This window comes from Euphorbia lathyris, chromosome 4 (genome assembly GCF_963576675.1).
Source record: "Euphorbia lathyris chromosome 4, ddEupLath1.1, whole genome shotgun sequence".
NCBI classification, from domain to species: domain Eukaryota; kingdom Viridiplantae; phylum Streptophyta; class Magnoliopsida; order Malpighiales; family Euphorbiaceae; genus Euphorbia; species Euphorbia lathyris.
Window position 1 is genome coordinate 49,430,221 of NC_088913.1, and position 20,400 is coordinate 49,450,620.

Genomic DNA, 20,400 nt, shown 5'->3' on the forward strand with positions numbered 1-20,400 from the left:
AATGCAAATCAGAACGCATCCATATGAAACGTGTTCATTAATTCATAAAGGAAGACGTCTTATACTAAAGAGTAAAATAATATAAGTGAACTTAGGAGAAAAAAATTGCAAGCAAGGGGACTCGAAACAGTGACCCAAGGATTCATGAGGACATGTTATACCAATAGATCTACGATTAATGACTGTCGTAAAAAATAGCGCAGTATATAACAAGAAAAACTTTCATACGTACACTCACAAATATATGGAGATTGTTTCAATTGCAATTAATGTTCAAATCTTTTTTTTTTCTATTAATATTTATTATTTCGGCATATGGAAAAAGTTGCATACATTTTGACATTATGATTGTTCAAATTTAATTAAAATAAAAATTTATAAAATTTGCTGAAAAGGGGAATCGAACACATGATCTTAAGATTCAAGGGGAGTCACTATACCATCAGGACAATGAGCTATTTCTGTTTATGCTTACACCGATTTATCTAAGACGACTTTTTAATTCCTTTTGTTTTAATAATATTTTCTTTATTTCATGTGCAATTAAGGTCTTATTGCCTTCTATATTAAAAAAAGGTTTTATTGCCTTGCGTAGGCTTAAATAACGTACCATAACGTGAATAATTAAGTAATAATCACGATATCCATATAATAATATAGTTTTTTTTAACTTTTATTTGAAGTCATGAAACCTTATCGTAATAATCAAGTAATAATCACTAGCTCCATAAAAAAACTCCCTAGGGTTTCTCAGCTCGTTAATTAAACGATTATGTTCTATATTCATCTAACAATATTTTTATTTTTATTTTGAGGTCATGAAACCTTATCGTAACCTAACACCATTAGGCTTGACATATCTTGGTCTGACTAATTAAGTAATAATCACGATATCCATACAAAACTCCCTAGGGTTTCTCAGATCGTTATTCGAACGATTGTGTTCTATATTTATTTTATCAATCATTTATCTAATAATATTTTTTTTAATATCGAGGTCATGAAACCTTATCGTAACCTAACACCTTCGTACTTAACGTATCTTTGTTTGAATAATTAAGTAATAATCACGATTTACATACAAAAGTCCCTAGGGTTTCTCAGCTCATTATTCGAATGATTGTGTTCTATATCCATATAATAATATAGTTTTTTTTAACTTTTATTTGAAGTCATGTAACCTTATCGTAATAATCAAGTAATAATTAAGTAATAATCACTAGCTCCATAAAAAACTCCATAGGGTTTCTCAGCTCGTTAATTAAACGATTATGTTCTATATTCATCTAACAATATTTTTATTTTTATTTTGAGGTCATGAAACCTTATCGTAACCTAACACCATCGGGCTTGACATATCTTGGTCTGACTAATTAAGTAATAATCACGATATCCATACAAAACTCCCTAGGGTTTCTCAGATCGTTATTCGAACGATTGTGTTCTATATTTATTTTATCAATCATTTATCTAATAATATATTTTTTTTAATATCGAGGTCATGAAACCTTATCGTAACCTAACACCGTCGTACTTAACGTATCTTTGTTTGAATAATTAAGTAATAACCACGATCTACATACAAAAGTCTCTAGGGTTTCTCAGCTCATTATTCGAACGATTGTGTTCTATATCCATATAATAATATAGTTTTTTTAACTTTTATTTGAAGTCATGAAACCTTATTGTAATAATCAAGTAATAATTAAGTAATAATCACTAGCTCCATAAAAAACTCCCTAGGGTTTCTCAGCTCGTTAATTAAACGATTATGTTCTATATTCATCTAACAATATTTTTATTTTTATTTTGAGGTCATGAAACCTTATCGTAACCTAACACCATTAGGCTTGACATATCTTGGTCTGACTAATTAAGTAATAATCACGATATCCATACAAAACTCCCTAGGGTTTCTCAGATCGTTATTCGAACGATTGTGTTCTATATTTATTTTATCAATCATTTATCTAATAATATTTTTTTTAATATCGAGGTCATGAAACCTTATCGTAACCTAACACCGTCGTACTTAACATATCTTTGTTTGAATAATTAAGTAATAATCACGATCTACATACAAAAGTCCCTAGGGTTTCTCAGCTCATTATTCGAACGATTGTGTTCTATATCCATATAATAATATAGTTTTTTTTAACTTTTATTTGAAGTCATGAAACCTTATCGTAATAATCAAGTAATAATTAAGTAATAATCACTAGCTCCATAAAAAAACTCCCTAGGGTTTCTCAGCTCGTTAATTAAACGATTATGTTCTATATTCATCTAACAATATTTTTATTTTTATTTTGAGGTCATGAAACCTTATCGTAACCTAACACCATCGGGCTTGACATATCTTGGTCTGACTAATTAAGTAATAATCACGATATCCATACAAAACTCCCTAGGGTTTCTGAGATCGTTATTCGAACGATTGTGTTCTATATTTATTTTATCAATCATTTATCTAATAATATATTTTTTTTAATATCGAGGTCATGAAACCTTATCGTAACCTAACACCGTCGTACTTAACGTATCTTTGTTTGAATAATTAAGTAATAATCACGATCTACATACAAAAGTTTCTAGGGTTTCTCAGCTCATTATTCGAACGATTGTGTTCTATATCCATATAATAATATAGTTTTTTTAACTTTTATTTGAAGTCATGAAACCTTATCGTAATAATCAAGTAATAATTAAGTAATAATCACTAGCTCCATAAAAACTCCCTATGGTTTCTCAGCTCGTTAATTAAACGATTATGTTCTATATTCATCTAATAATATTTTTATTTTAATTTTGAGGTCATGAAACCTTATCGTAACCTAACACCATCGGGCTTGACATATCTTGGTCTGACTAATTAAGTAATAATCATGATATCCGTACAAAACTCCCTAGGGTTTCTCAGATCGTTATTCGAACGATTATGTTCTATATTCATCTAATAATATTTTTATTTTAATTTTGAGGTCACGAAACTTTATCGTAACCTAAAACCGTCTGACGTAATTAATTAATAATCATGATCTACATACAAAAGTGATTATGGTTTCTCAGCTCGTTATTTGAATGATTATGTTCAGTAATTATTTTCTCAATCCTTTTGTTTAATAATATTTTATTTAACATAATAATTATAATAACAATTTATAAATCATAAGGGTTTTTTTTTAACTTATAAATATAAATTAATTGGTGTGAATAATTGCTCCCTTACCTCAATTTCGAATTCACATTATATATAAAAATATACTGCTTGGATTTCAGAAATACATTTAATGCAACATGGATCGCATTTACATTTATAACTGGAAAACTAAAACACATATGAAGGCGTCTTCTAATTGGTGAACGCTTACCATATTAAATTAGCAATTCATTTATTTTAACGCCACATTAATGACATTCATAAATAGCGCGGTATATAACAAGGAAAACCTTCATACGTACACTCACAAATATATTAGATTGTTTTAATTGCAATTAATGTTCAAATCTTTTTTTTTCTATTAATATTTATTATTTCGGCATATGGAAAAAGTTGCATACATTTTGACATTATGGTTGTTCAAATTTAATTAAAATAAAAATTTATAAAATTTGCTGAAAAGAGGAATTAAACACGTGACCTTAAGATTCAAGGGGAGTCACTATACCATCAAGACAATCAACTATTTCTGTTTATGCTTACACCGATTTATCTAAGGCGACTTTTTAATTCCTTTTGTTTTAATAATATTTTCTTTATTTCATGTGCAATTAAGGTCTTATTGCCTTCTATATAAAAAAAAGGTTTTATTGCCTTGCGTAGGCTTAAATAACGTACCATAACGTGAATAATTAAGTAATAATCACGATATCCATATAATAATATAGCCTTTTTAACTTTTATTTGAAGTCATGAAACCTTATCGTAATAATCAAGTAATAATTAAGTAATAATCACGATATCCATACAAAACTCCCTAGGGTTCTCAGATCGTTATTCGAACGATTATGTTCTATATTCATCTAATAATATTTTTATTTTAATTTTGAGGTCACGAAACCTTATCGTAACCTAAAACCGTCTGACGTAATTAATTAATAATCATGATCCACATACAAAAGTCATTATGGTTTCTCACCTCGTTATTTGAATGATTATTTTCTGTAATTATTTTCTCAATCCTTTTGTTTAATAATATTTTATTTAACATAATAATTATAATAACAATTTATAAATCATAAGGGTTTTTTTTAACTTATAAATATAAATTAATTGGTGTGAATAATTGCTCCCTTACCTCAATTTCGAATTCACATTATATATAAAAAATATACTGCTTGGATTTCAGAAATACATTTAATGCAACATGGATCGCATTTACATTTATAACTGGAAAACTAAAACACATATGAAGGCGTCTTCTAATTGGCGAACGCTTACCATATTAAATTAGCAATTCATTTATTTTAATGCCACATCAATGATATTCATAAATAGCGCGGTATATAACAAGGAAAACCTTCATACGTACACTCACAAATATATTAGATTGTTTCAATTGCAATTAATGTTCATTACTTTTTTTTCTATTAATATTTATTATTTCGGCATATGGAAAAAGTTGCATACATTTTGACATTATGATTGTTCAAATTTAATTAAAATAAAAATTTATAAAATTTGCTGAAAAGGGGAACCGAACACGTGACTTTAAGATTCAAGGGGAGTCACTATACCATCAGGACAATCAGCTATTTATGTTTATCCTTACACCGATTTATCTAAGGCGACTTTTTAATTCCTTTTGTTTTAATAATATTTTCTTTATTTCATGTGCAATTAAGGTCTTATTGCCTTCTATATAAAAAAAGGTTTTATTGCCTTGCGTAGGCTTAAATAACGTACCATAACGTGAATAATTAAGTAATAATCACGATATCCATATAATAATATAGCTTTTTTAACTTTTATTTGAAGTCATGAAACCTTATCGTAATAATCACTAGCTCCATAAAAAACTCCCTAGGGTTTCTCAGCTCGTTAATTAAACGATTATGTTCTATATTCATCTAATAATATTTTTATTTTAATTTTGAGGTCACAAAACCTTATCGTAACCTAACACCATCGGGCTTGACAAATCTTGGTCTGACTAATTAAGTAATAATCACGATATCCATACAAAAGTCCCTAGGGTTTCTCAGCTCGTTATTCGGACGATTGTGTTCTATATTTATTTTATCAATCATTTATCTAATAATATATATATTTTTTAAAATTTTGAGGTCATGAAACCTTATCGTAACCTAACACCATCGTACTTAACGTATCTTTGTTTGAATAATTAAGTAATAATCACGATATACATACAAAAGTCCCTAGGGTTTCTCAGCTCATTATTCGAACGATTGTGTTCTATATCCATATAATAATATAACTTTTTTAACTTTTATTGGAAGTCATGAAACCTTATCGTAATAATCAAGTAATAATTAAGTAATAATCACTAGCTCCATAAAAAACTCCCTAGGGTTTCTCAGCTCGTTAATTAAACGATTATGTTCTATATTCATCTAATAATATTTTTATTTTAATTTTGAGGTCACGAAACCTTATCGTAACCTAAAACCACCGGGCTTGACATATCTTGGTCTGACTAATTAAGTAATAATCGCGATATCCATACAAAAGTCCCTAGGGTTTCTCAGCTCGTTTTTCGGACGATTGTGTTCTATATTTATTTTATCAATCATTTATCTAATAATATATATATATTTTTTAAAATTTTGAGGTCATGAAACCTTATCGTAACCTAACACTGTCGTACTTAACGTATCTTTGTTTGAATAATTAAGTAATAATCACGATATACATACAAAAGTCCCTAGGGTTTCTCAGCTCATTATTCGAACGATTGTGTTCTATATCCATATAATAATATAGCTTTTTTAACTTTTATTTGAAGTCATGAAACCTTATCGTAATAATCAAGTAATAATTAAGTAATAATCACTAGCTCCATAAAAAAACTCCCTAGGGTTTCTCAGCTCGTTAATTAAACGATTATGTTCTATATTCATCTAATAATATTTTTATTTTAATTTTGAGGTCACGAAACCTTATCGTAACCTAAAACCATCGGGCTTGACATATCTTGGTCTGACTAATTAAGTAATAATCGCGATATCCATACAAAAGTCCCTAGGGTTTCTCAGCTCGTTTTTCGGACGATTGTGTTCTATATTTATTTTATCAATCATTTATCTAATAATATATATTTTTTTTTTAAATTTTGAGGTCATGAAACCTTATCGTAACCTAACACCGTCGTACTTAACGTATCTTTGTTTGAATAATTAAGTAATAATCACGATATACATACAAAAGTCCCTAGGGTTTCTCAGCTCATTATTCGAACGATTGTGTTCTATATCCATATAATAATATAGCTTTTTTAACTTTTATTTGAAGTCATGAAACCTTATCGTAATAATCAAGTAATAATTAAGTAATAATCACTAGCTCCATAAAAAACTCCCTAGGGTTTCTCAGCTCGTTAATTAAACGATTATGTTCTATATTCATCTAATAATATTTTTATTTTTATTTTGAGGTCACGAAACCTTATCGTAACCTAAAACCATCGGGCTTGACATATCTTGGTCTGACTAATTAAGTAATAATCACGATATCCATACAAAAGTCCCTAGGGTTTCTCAGCTCGTTATTCGGACGATTGTGTTCTATATTTATTTTATCAATCATTTATCTAATAATATATATATTTTTTAAAATTTTGAGGTCATGAAACCTTATCGTAACCTAACACCGTCGTACTTAACGTATCTTTGTTTGAATAATTAAGTAATAATCACGATATACATACAAAAGTCCCTAGGGTTTCTCAGCTCATTATTCGAACGATTGTGTTCTATATCCATATAATAATATAGCTTTTTTAACTTTTATTTGAAGTCATGAAACCTTATCGTAATAATCAAGTAATAATTAAGTAATAATCACTAGCTCCATAAAAAACTCCCTAGGGTTTCTCAGCTCGTTAATTAAACGATTATGTTCTATATTCATCTAATAATATTTTTATTTTTATTTTGAGGTCACGAAACCTTATCGTAACCTAAAACCATCGGGCTTGACATATCTTGGTCTGACTAATTAAGTAATAATCACGATATCCATACAAAAGTCCCTAGGGTTTCTCAGCTCGTTATTCGGACGATTGTGTTCTATATTTATTTTATCAATCATTTATCTAATAATATATATATATTTTTAAATTTTGAGGTCATGAAACCTTATCGTAACCTAACACCGTCGTACTTAACGTATCTTTGTTTGAATAATTAAGTAATAATCACGATATACATACAAAAGTCCCTAGGGTTTCTCAGCTCATTATTCGAACGATTGTGTTCTATATCCATATAATAATATAGCTTTTTTAACTTTTATTTGAAGTCATGAAACCTTATCGTAATAATTAAGTAATAATTAAGTAATAATCACTAGCTCCATAAAAAACTCCCTAGGGTTTCTCAGCTCGTTAATTAAACGATTATGTTCTATATTCATCTAATAATATTTTTATTTTAATTTTGAGGTCACGAAACCTTATCGTAACCTAAAACCACCGGGCTTGACATATCTTGATCTGACTAATTAAGTAATAATCACGATATCCATACAAAAGTCCCTAGGATTTCTCAGCTCGTTTTTCGGACGATTGTTTTCTATATTTATTTTATCAATCATTTATCTAATAATATATATATTTTTTAAAATTTTGAGGTCATGAAACCTTATCGTAACCTAACACTGTCGTACTTAACGTATCTTTGTTTGAATAATTAAGTAATAATCACGATATACATACAAAAGTCCCTAGGGTTTCTCAGCTCATTATTCGAACGATTGTGTTCTATATCCATATAATAATATATCTTTTTTAACTTTCATTTGAAGTCATGAAACCTTATCGTAATAATCAAGTAATAATTAAGTAATAATCACTAGCTCCATAAAAAACTCCGTAGGGTTTCTCAGCTCGTTAATTAAACGATTATGTTCTATATTCATCTAATAATATTTTTATTTTAATTTTGAGGTCACGAAACCTTATCGTAACCTAAAACCATCGGGCTTGACATATCTTGGTCTGACTAATTAAGTAATAATCACGATATCCATACAAAAGTCCCTAGGGTTTCTCAGCTCGTTATTCGGACGATTGTGTTCTATATTTATTTTATCAATCATTTATCTAATAATATATATATATTTTAAAATTTTGAGGTCATGAAACCTTATCGTAACCTAACACCGTCGTACTTAACGTATCTTTGTTTGAATAATTAAGTAATAATCACGATATACATACAAAAGTCCCTAGGGTTTCTCAGCTCATTATTCGAACGATTGTGTTCTATATCCATATAATAATATAGCTTTTTTAACTTTTATTTGAAGTCATGAAACCTTATCGTAATAATCAAGTAATAATTAAGTAATAATCACTAGCTCCATAAAAAACTCCCTAGGGTTTCTCAGCTCGTTAATTAAACGATTATGTTCTATATTCATCTAATAATATTTTTATTTTTATTTTGAGGTCACGAAACCTTATCGTAACCTAAAACCATCGGGCTTGACATATCTTGGTCTGACTAATTAAGTAATAATCACGATATCCATACAAAAGTCCCTAGGGTTTCTCAGCTCGTTATTCGGACGATTGTGTTCTATATTTATTTTATCAATCATTTATCTAATAATATATATATATTTTAAAATTTTGAGGTCATGAAACCTTATCGTAACCTAACACCGTCGTACTTAACGTATCTTTGTTTGAATAATTAAGTAATAATCACGATATAGATACAAAAGTCCCTAGGGTTTCTCAGCTCATTATTCGAACGATTGTGTTCTATATCCATATAATAATATAGCTTTTTTAACTTTTATTTGAAGTCATGAAACCTTATCGTAATAATTAAGTAATAATTAAGTAATAATTAAGTAATAATCACTAGCTCCATAAAAAACTCCCTAGGGTTTCTCAGCTCGTTAATTAAACGATTATGTTCTATATTCATCTAATAATATTTTTATTTTAATTTTGAGGTCACGAAACCTTATCGTAACCTAAAACCACCGGGCTTGACATATCTTGGTCTGACTAATTAAGTAATAATCACGATATCCATACAAAAGTCCCTAGGATTTCTCAGCTCGTTTTTCGGACGATTGTGTTCTATATTTATTTTATCAATCATTTATCTAATAATATATATATTTTTTAAAATTTTGAGGTCATGAAACCTTATCGTAACCTAACACTGTCGTACTTAACGTATCTTTGTTTGAATAATTAAGTAATAATCACGATATACATACAAAAGTCCATAGGGTTTCTCAGCTCATTATTCGAACGATTGTGTTCTATATCCATATAATAATATATCTTTTTTAACTTTCATTTGAAGTCATGAAACCTTATCGTAATAATCAAGTAATAATTAAGTAATAATCACTAGCTCCATAAAAAACTCCGTAGGGTTTCTCAGCTCGTTAATTAAACGATTATGTTCTATATTCATCTAATAATATTTTTATTTTAATTTTGAGGTCACGAAACCTTATCGTAACCTAAAACCATCGGGCTTGACATATCTTGGTCTGACTAATTAAGTAATAATCACGATATCCATACAAAAGTCCCTAGGGTTTCTCAGCTCGTTATTCGAACGATTGTGTTCTATATTTATTTTATCAATCATTTATCTAATAATATATATATATTTTAAAATTTTGAGGTCATGAAACCTTATCGTAACCTAACACCGTCGTACTTAACGTATCTTTGTTTGAATAATTAAGTAATAATCACGATATACATACAAAAGTCCCTAGGGTTTCTCAGCTCATTATTCGAACGATTGTGTTCTATATCCATATAATAATATAGCTTTTTTAACTTTTATTTGAAGTCATGAAACCTTATCGTAATAATCAAGTAATAATTAAGTAATAATCACTAGCTCCATAAAAAACTCACTAGGGTTTCTCAGCTCGTTAATTAAACGATTATGTTCTATATTCATCTAATAATATTTTTATTTTTATTTTGAGGTCACGAAACCTTATCGTAACCTAAAACCATCGGGCTTGACATATCTTGGTCTGACTAATTAAGTAATAATCACGATATCCATACAAAAGTCCCTAGGGTTTCTCAGCTCGTTATTCGGACGATTGTGTTCTATATTTATTTTATCAATCATTTATCTAATAATATATATATATTTTTAAATTTTGAGGTCATGAAACCTTATCGTAACCTAACACCGTCGTACTTAACGTATCTTTGTTTGAATAATTAAGTAATAATCACGATATACATACAAAAGTCCCTAGGGTTTCTCAGCTCATTATTCGAACGATTGTGTTCTATATCCATATAATAATATAGCTTTTTTAACTTTTATTTGAAGTCATGAAACCTTATCGTAATAATCAAGTAATAATTAAGTAATAATCACTAGCTCCATAAAAAACTCCCTAGGGTTTCTCAGCTCGTTAATTAAACGATTATGTTCTATATTCATCTAATAATATTTTTATTTTAATTTTGAGGTCACGAAACCTTATCGTAACCTAAAACCACCGGGCTTGACATATCTTGGTCTGACTAATTAAGTAATAATCACGATATCCATACAAAAGTCCCTAGGATTTCTCAGCTCGTTTTTCGGACGATTGTGTTCTATATTTATTTTATCAATCATTTATCTAATAATATATATATTTTTTAAAATTTTGAGGTCATGAAACCTTATCGTAACCTAACACTGTCGTACTTAACGTATCTTTGTTTGAATAATTAATTAATAATCACGATATACATACAAAAGTCCCTAGGGTTTCTCAGCTCATTATTCGAACGATTGTGTTCTATATCCATATAATAATATATCTTTTTTAACTTTCATTTGAAGTCATGAAACATTATCGTAATAATCAAGTAATAATTAAGTAATAATCACTAGCTCCATAAAAAACTCCGTAGGGTTTCTCAGCTCGTTAATTAAACGATTATGTTCTATATTCATCTAATAATATTTTTATTTTAATTTTGAGGTCACGAAACCTTATCGTAACCTAAAACCATCGGGTTGACATATCTTGGTCTGACTAATTAAGTAATAATCACGATATCCATACAAAAGTCCCTAGGGTTTCTCAGCTCGTTATTCGGACGATTGTGTTCTATATTTATTTTATCAATCATTTATCTAATAATATATATATATTTTAAAATTTTGAGGTCATGAAACCTTATCGTAACCTAACACCGTCGTACTTAACGTATCTTTGTTTGAATAATTAAGTAATAATCACGATATACATACAAAAGTCCCTAGGGTTTCTCAGCTCATTATTCGAACGATTGTGTTCTATATCCATATAATAATATAGCTTTTTTAACTTTTATTTGAAGTCATGAAACCTTATCGTAATAATCAAGTAATAATTAAGTAATAATCACTAGCTCCATAAAAAACTCACTAGGGTTTCTCAGCTCGTTAATTAAACGATTATGTTCTATATTCATCTAATAATATTTTTATTTTTATTTTGAGGTCACGAAACCTTATCGTAACCTAAAACCATCGGGCTTGACATATCTTGGTCTGACTAATTAAGTAATAATCACGATATCCATACAAAAGTCCCTAGGGTTTCTCAGCTCGTTATTCGGACGATTGTGTTCTATATTTATTTTATCAATCATTTATCTAATAATATATATATATTTTAAAATTTTGAGGTCATGAAACCTTATCGTAACCTAACACCGTCGTACTTAACGTATCTTTGTTTGAATAATTAAGTAATAATCACGATATTCATACAAAAGTCCCTAGGGTTTCTCAGCTCATTATTCGAACGATTGTGTTCTATATCCATATAATAATATATCTTTTTTAACTTTCATTTGAAGTCATGAAACCTTATCGTAATAATCAAGTAATAATTAAGTAATAATCACTAGCTCCATAAAAAACTCCCTAGGGTTTCTCAGCTCGTTAATTAAACGATTATGTTCTATATTCATCTAATAATATTTTTATTTTTATTTTGAGGTCACGAAACCTTATCGTAACCTAAAACCATCGGGCTTGACATATCTTGGTCTGACTAATTAAGTAATAATCACGATATCCATACAAAAGTCCCTAGGGTTTCTCAGCTCGTTTTTCGAACGATTGTGTTCTATATTTATTTTATCAATCATTTATCTAATAATATATATATATTTTAAAATTTTGAGGTCATGAAACCTTATCGTAATCTAACACCGTCGTACTTAACGTATCTTTGTTTGAATAATTAAGTAATAATCACGATATACATACAAAAGTCCCTAGGGTTTCTCAGCTCATTATTCGAACGATTGTGTTCTATATCCATATAATAATATAGCTTTTTTAACTTTTATTTGAAGTCATGAAACCTTATCGTAATAATCAAGTAATAATTATGTAATAATCCCTAGCTCCATAAAAAACTCCCTAGGGTTTCTCAGCTCGTTAATTAAACGATTATGTTCTATATTCATCTAATAATATTTTTATTTTAATTTTGAGGTCACGAAACCTTATCGTAACCTAAAACCATCGGGCTTGACATATCTTGGTCTGACTAATTAAGTAATAATCACGATATCCATACAAAAGTCCCTAGGGTTTCTTAGCTCGTTTTTCGGACGATTATGTTCTATATTTATTTTATCAATCATTTATCTAATAATATATATATTTTTTTAATTTTGAGGTCATGAAACCTTATCGTAACCTAACACCGTCGTACTTAACGTATCTTTGTGTGAATAATTAAGTAATAATCATGATATCCATACAAAAGTCCCTTGGGTTTCTCAGCTCGTTATTCAGACGATTGTGTTCTATATTTATTTTATCAATCATTTATCTAATAATATATATTTTTTTAAAATTTTGAGGTCATGAAACCTTATCGTAACCTAACACCGTCGTACTTAACGTATCTTTGTTTGAATAATTAAGTAATACTCATGATCTCCATACAAAAGTCCCTAGGGTTTCTCAGCTCGTTAATTGAACGATTGTGTTCTATATTCTACATTTATCAAACATTTTTTTGTATCATTATTTATAAAAAAAAATTTAATTGGAATTTAATCACTGTGAATGTAAAAAATAATCAAATGTATATTGTCCCCTCCTCATATTCGAAGTTAAAAAAATAAATCTAAAAATATTATAGTAGTAGTATTTTATTTAGGTTTTCTTAGCTTGGTTTGTTAATCAATTGGTGTTACTATTAATTAATTGCTCCCTTACCTCAAAATTCGAATGCATTAATTTCACAAATACATTAAATGCAAATCAGAACGCATCCATATGAAACGTGTTCATTAATTCATAAAGGAAGACGTCTTATACTAAAGAGTAAAATAATATAAGTGAACTTATGAGAAAAAAATTGCCAACAAGGGGACTCGAAACAGTGACCCAAGGATTCATGAGGACGTGTTATACCAACAGATCTACAATTAATGACTGTCATAAAAAATAGAGCGGTATATGACAAGGAAAACCTTCATACGTACACACACAAATATATTAGATTGTTTCAATTGCAATTAATGTTAAAATCTTTTTTTTCTATTAATATTTATTATTTCGGCATATGGAAAAAGTTGCATACATTTTGACATTATGGTTGTTCAAATTTAATTAAAATAAAAATTTATAAAATTTGCTGAAAAGGGGAATTGAACACATGAACTTAAGATTCAAGGGGAGTCACTATACCATCAGGACAATGAGCTATTTCTGTTCATGCTTACACCGATTTATCTAAGGAGACTTTTTAATTCCTTTTGTTTTAATAATATTTTCTTTATTTCATGTGCAATTAAGGTCTTATTGCCTTCTATATAAAAAAAAGGTTTTATTGCCTTCTAAATATATTACATTAATTCAATTACAATTAAGGTTCCTTTTTTTATTATTATTACTAATATTATTATTTCAGAGTATCTTATATTAAAAAAGTTGCATACAACTTTGACAATATGGTTGTCCAAATTTAATCAAAATCAATAAACAAAGAAATTTGCTGAAAATGGGAATCAAACACATGACCATAAGATTCAAGGGGAACATGACAATATGGTTGTCATATTTAATCAATAATTTATTTAATAATTATTTTATTTTTACCTCACGTAACCTTAGCCTAAACTAATAATAATAGTAGTAAATTAGTTAGATTTTGTTATATTATTGGTTTGTTAATCAATTAGTTTAGTAGTAATTAATAGCTCTATTTTCGAATGCATTGACTTCACAAATACATTAAATGCAATTCGGAACTCATTCATATCAAACGTGCATATTTACGGACATAGGAAGACGTCTTCTCATATCAATTCAACTATAATTAAGGTTTCAATAATAATAATAATAAAAAATACATACTTGTTCGAATTAAAATAATACTTGCCAAAATAAGGTGACTCGAACACATGATCATTTATTTCAAGGGGAATTTATTTTACCAACTGGACAAGGGGCTATTACTACTAAGATTAACAAAAAATTATTTGAGATTATTGTATTGTACATAAAAATACCTAAAATGGGAACCTTGGTTATGAGGGGAATTGAAGTAGCATGTTCAACTGCTAACATGGAATCAAAGTGGTAGAAGACATCCAGAATACGTCGGCACCCCTTTCGACCAGATAAACAAAACCCAAATGAATAAATAATCAATAACCCGAAACAAAACCCAAATGAATAAATAATCAATCACCCAAATAAGAACATAAGCAAATTAAAAGAAAACATGTTTAAATGCTAACATGGAATCAAAGTGGAAGAAGACATCCAGAATACGTCGGCACCCCTTTCGACCAGATAAACAAAACCCAAATGAATAAATAATCAATTACCTGAAACAAAACCCAAATAAATAAATAATCAATCACCCAAATAAGAAAATAAGCAAATTAAAAGAAAAAAAAAGATGAAATCAACTGATGTCAAAGCTCCCTGATGAAATCAACCGATACATAAATGTTTGCTCAACTGATGTCAAAGCTCCCTGGGGTACAATTATACAAATGAGTAACTATTGCAGCCCAGGAAGTTTAGACATTAGTTCTTCAAACATTTTTTCTTCTCTTGAAGGTATATATGTCTCGCCTAATTTGTGGATTCTCCACAAGTAGTTTAATAGTTTTTTTTTTTAGAATACATAACACAGAAAAGAGTTTCATTTCAGTTATTTATATGTAAATGTCAATGCAGTTGGAGACTCTTCAGTTTCCCATCATCAATGAAAGGAATATCAAAAAAAGGCTGCAACTCTTTACGTATAAAAGTGGTAAAATAATTGAGGATGACCAGTTACATCAGTCATCTCCCATTCTCCATTATTGAATATACTAGTAATAACTTAAACAAGTAATATAGTAATAATAATTTAACTAGAAGATATGATTACACGATATCCATAATGAATCTATATTCAATAATTCAGACAGATGCATCATATAAAGGCAGAAAATAATTAAAAGACGTCTTCCAGTATTCTTTCGTTTCAAATTTTTAACTTATCATGCATTTATTATACTGTCACATTAATGGCATAAAATCGACCTTGCATTTGAAAAGAATTTTTAGTAGTAGTATAAATAAGCTTGAATCGATGGAAATCATTTAAAGTATAACATTGGCTATCAAAGTTTATCAATCATTTATCATTTCATCTTCAAATATAATTCATATTATATGGATAAGTCTGAAAAGCAGATTGGAAACATTATAGGAGAGAAGGATGATGTTACTAATACCGATGCCACAAAAGCATTGGCTGATTTTTCAAACATGATTACAAGTTTTAATGATTCATTCGTGGAAGGAGATGCAGATTCAATAATAGACTTCATGCAGGTGATTGCATCTGCCACAAAATTGATGTATGAGTCAACGGCTAAATATATGAAATCCGAATTGGAAGAGATTGAGGAGTTGAAGGATGAAGTTGAGGAGGCGAAGGAGACGTTGAAGGCTTTTAACAAGATGAACAAAGTATTGGATAGGTTGGAATAGTCAACTACACATGTTATGTTTGCTTTGTTTAATATTGTTGTTTTGTGAGATACCGTAAACACAGTTTTTATTTTAATGCAAAATAATTTCTTATCTACTGAAGTTTATATTAATAATTGCATTTAAGAGTATATTTGATTTGAGTATATTTTATGGGACACTGCTAAATGGATAGAAAAAATGGGGATAGAATGGATAGAATGAGTTAAAATATCATAATTACCCTTTATAAAATAAAATTAGATTTTCGTTTATATATTTGTAGTCATGGGAACTCACAAACTAAAATAGTATTTAATGTACTAGTAGTATTGAATCATTAATAGAATATAAAAATAAATAAAATAAAAATATTTCAAAAGGGCATTTTGGTAGGATTTTTTTTTCTATCCCTTCTATCCGGATAAATTCTATCCGGATAGCTTTTCTCTATTTTATGTGCAGTGAGGCAATAAAATTTGTAAATACTTAAAATATCCGTTTTTTCATATTACATCTAAAAACTTGTAATTTTAAAGTACGATTTGCATAGGGATAATGAAAATGTCTTGGTGCTTAAATTGTTAAATTAATTGTGTAGTGAAACAAGTATAATTTGGAAATACCTAAAACATCTGTTACTTCATATTACATCTAAAAACTTGTAATTTTGAAGTACATTATAATCTCGTGATATAGTCGGTTTAACATGAAAAGTTTAATTATATTTAATTAAGATTTGTAATAATTAATATTTAATAAAGGATATCGTAGGTGTAATTTTATGAACTAATTTTTTTCCGTAGCTCAATTTTTTTTTTGGGTTGTCAAAATATTATTCTACTCAAATATAATTTGGAAATACCTAAAACATCTGTTTCTTCATATTACAATTCGTTATATAATCGGTTTAACATGAAAAGTTTAATTATATTTGATTGATTTAACATAATATAAACCTTAATTTTGACATCAATAATTTACAGTTAATAAATATAAAAAAACATAATATTTCAATATTAGTGATATTGTGATGATAGAGAAAACCATAGTATTATTATTGAAAATGAAAAAGAACTGTGTAAACATAAGTAAAACAACAACAAAAAAGATCCATAAAAAAAACAACAAAATAAAGTAAAAGACAAAAACATCACAGTTTATCTATTCTTAAATCCACATTCACATTATGTGCAGCATTAATTTTTGCCTTCAGATCTTCCAGCTTCTTCACCAATTTCTCCTTCTCCTCCATTTTTGACTCAAAATAATCAGTCATTGAATCAGAGAGAAACACTAATGCAGATGAAACAACTTTCATGAATTTTAGGATTTCATCCTTGTCTCCACGCTTGAGTGCAACTTGTACTCCATTTAGAACACTTTCATAATAAACTCCCAATTGAGTATCATCACTACCCTCACTATCTTCGCACGTCTTTCTCTTTTTACCTGAGGACTCACCTGCCACGTTACCAAGATTCTCTCCTGACATATTTATCAGTGATTACAACACTTTGATAGTGCTATGTGAAATGGTATGCATGGTAAGAGACTATTTATATAGATTAACACACCTTTTCAAATGCACACTACATGTAACTGAAAACTGCTTTTATTTCACGAATACATTGAATCCAATACGATCTGTATTCAGTTACATTTACCATACCAACATAATGGAATTTAAAAAAGTATTAATACATTGAATACAAAACAGATACATCTAATGAAAAGACGTCTCTGTATTTAAGTGTGATTATGAATAGACTTTACAAATTAAGTACATTAATTCCGAAATTTTCTATATAAATAGGAGTATGTAAGGCTCTCGAAATGTTATACTCGCTCTTAAAATATGGACTTGGTAATACTGGACGATTCAGCAGAGCCTTCCAAAGAGCCTTCCAAAAATGAAGACAATTTCCATCCATGCCTATTTGAAGATGATCCTAATGAAGGAATTTCTCCACTCAAAAAAGTAAAAGTAGAAAAGTCTAAAAAAGAACCAGTGGGGCCTTCGTCGCAAAAGAAGAAAAAGGGTCAGCAAAAGTTGGGTGTGAAGGAAGGGAATACATCCAGGAAGCTTATTATTGGGAAGACTGATGACGGTGTTAATTCGTTGGGTGCTACTCCATTTCCGATAAATCAAATTGAAGATGCTGTTCAAAAGTGTGTCAAGAAACATATGCGTCAACATACAGCTGAATTCTTAACATGCATCAAGTCCATCGTCGTATCCTTAGATATTTTGCATGATTCAATGCGTCTTTGTTTGGAGTCGGATTATCAGGAGATGGAAACTAATGATGAGAAGCTGGATAAAGGGAAAGACAAGAAGATGTAGATCCACAAAAGCATTTAATTGTGAAAAATGCTTTAATAAGTTTCATATTCTTAATTATGTGTGTCTTGACTTACTGTAAGACATTAAATTTCAATAATATATATGAAACATTGATTTTCAATATTTTATTTCTTAGTTTCATTATTGGATGATAACTTAGTTTTCAAGTAATACCTAGGTTATATATATTTCAATTTGTATTATAATGATAACAATTGCTAATTTTTACAAAAAATTAACCATTCATATAATACCAAATATTAATTCATAAAAAAAATACATTTAATATCAAGGTGCCTTCTATGGTTACTTTGTTTTTGACAAAGTACCATTACTTGGTGTGTTTTCACCATTGGATGATGGATTAGAAAATTAATCCAATAGTGAAAACACACAAAGCAAGAGTTACCTTGTTAAAAACAAAGTAACAATAGACTTTACCTTAATTATCAAACTATAATTTGCAAGTAATACCTGAGTTGAATGAATTATAAATTAATGCATTAAAATAAACTGTATATAAACAAGACGTTTAATTAATTAACAAAATAATTTGAATATAAATACCCAATTCGAACGATTAAAAGTGATAATTTTCAAAAAGTAGCTAATTGGATGCATTATAAATAAGTACAAATAAGAAGACGTCTTCTAATTGTTATTTCTTTTTAAAAATGCATTTAAAATAATTTTTAAAACCAATTAAAAAAATACCACTGGCCAGTTTCGAACACAGGACCAAATGATTTTTACGATAGTTGCTAACCAATTGATCTACGAACATTTACTGATGCGATTGCTAATTAATATGTTTTAACATGTTTATATAATAATCTGCGAAAAATACAAAAAGGAGCGCGACGTTGGGGTCGAAAACGGGTCGGCTTGTTTAGATCACCAAACTTACCGCTACAGTAGACCGTCTTAGTGATACTTCTCTCGAATTAAATTGTAACACGTGTTATATGGGGTTTGTTTAATCCTGGAGAAATAGGAACGCCATTGTTTCCGATCAAAATCCTCGACAAATTCCCAATACCGAAACCTAACTTCATCACCGGCGGCATCGATTTTTCCTTACCACTACACAGATTTTCTTATCATCCTTCATTTCTAAATCTTCAAATTTCAAGCTCCAATTTCAAGCTCCAATGGCTAAGACAAGACAGAGTACAGCTGGTTCACGAAGCAAGGGGAAGCAGACATTGCAACCTAAGAGGAAGAACAAGGCTGTAAAAAGGCATAGAACTTGCAATGCCGGAACATCTAGTACCAGAGATAGAGTGGCGAAGCTGGATAGTATGCTTGTGCTCAAAGGTATGCCCGTTGATATTGAATCCCTGAAAAAAATCGATTTTGATGTTTCTCCTTACATTGAGCATTTAAAATTGAGGAAATTGTTGACTCTTAAAGTCAACACATACGATGAATTGGTTAAGGAATTCTATAGAAACCTTCATAGGAATAACAGGGGAACAAAGATATCTTCTAGTGTAAAAAACGTTAAGATCAAAATAGACACTGCTTTGTTAAATGAACTTTTTGATATGCCTTCGGTTGAGGATGGGTTTTGCATTAAAAACCCAGCTGATAAAAAAATAGAATGGGAGGGGTATAATGATACCCATTTCATAAAGGAAGTCCTACACGAGTCTGGTTTACCCCTTGCCACGACAAACATGACGGCTCATGCCCGATTTTTACATCAAGTGGTGATAAAGACACTGCTACCTAAGTATGGTAGCAGGGAAAAATGCTCATTAGCCGAAAGGATTATTTTGTGGCATCTGTTAAAGGGGAAACAGATGAATTTTGCTCAACAGATTATCTATCACATACTGAACAGGTTCAGAGCGGTTAAGAAAGACCGTCAAAGGAAAATCCAT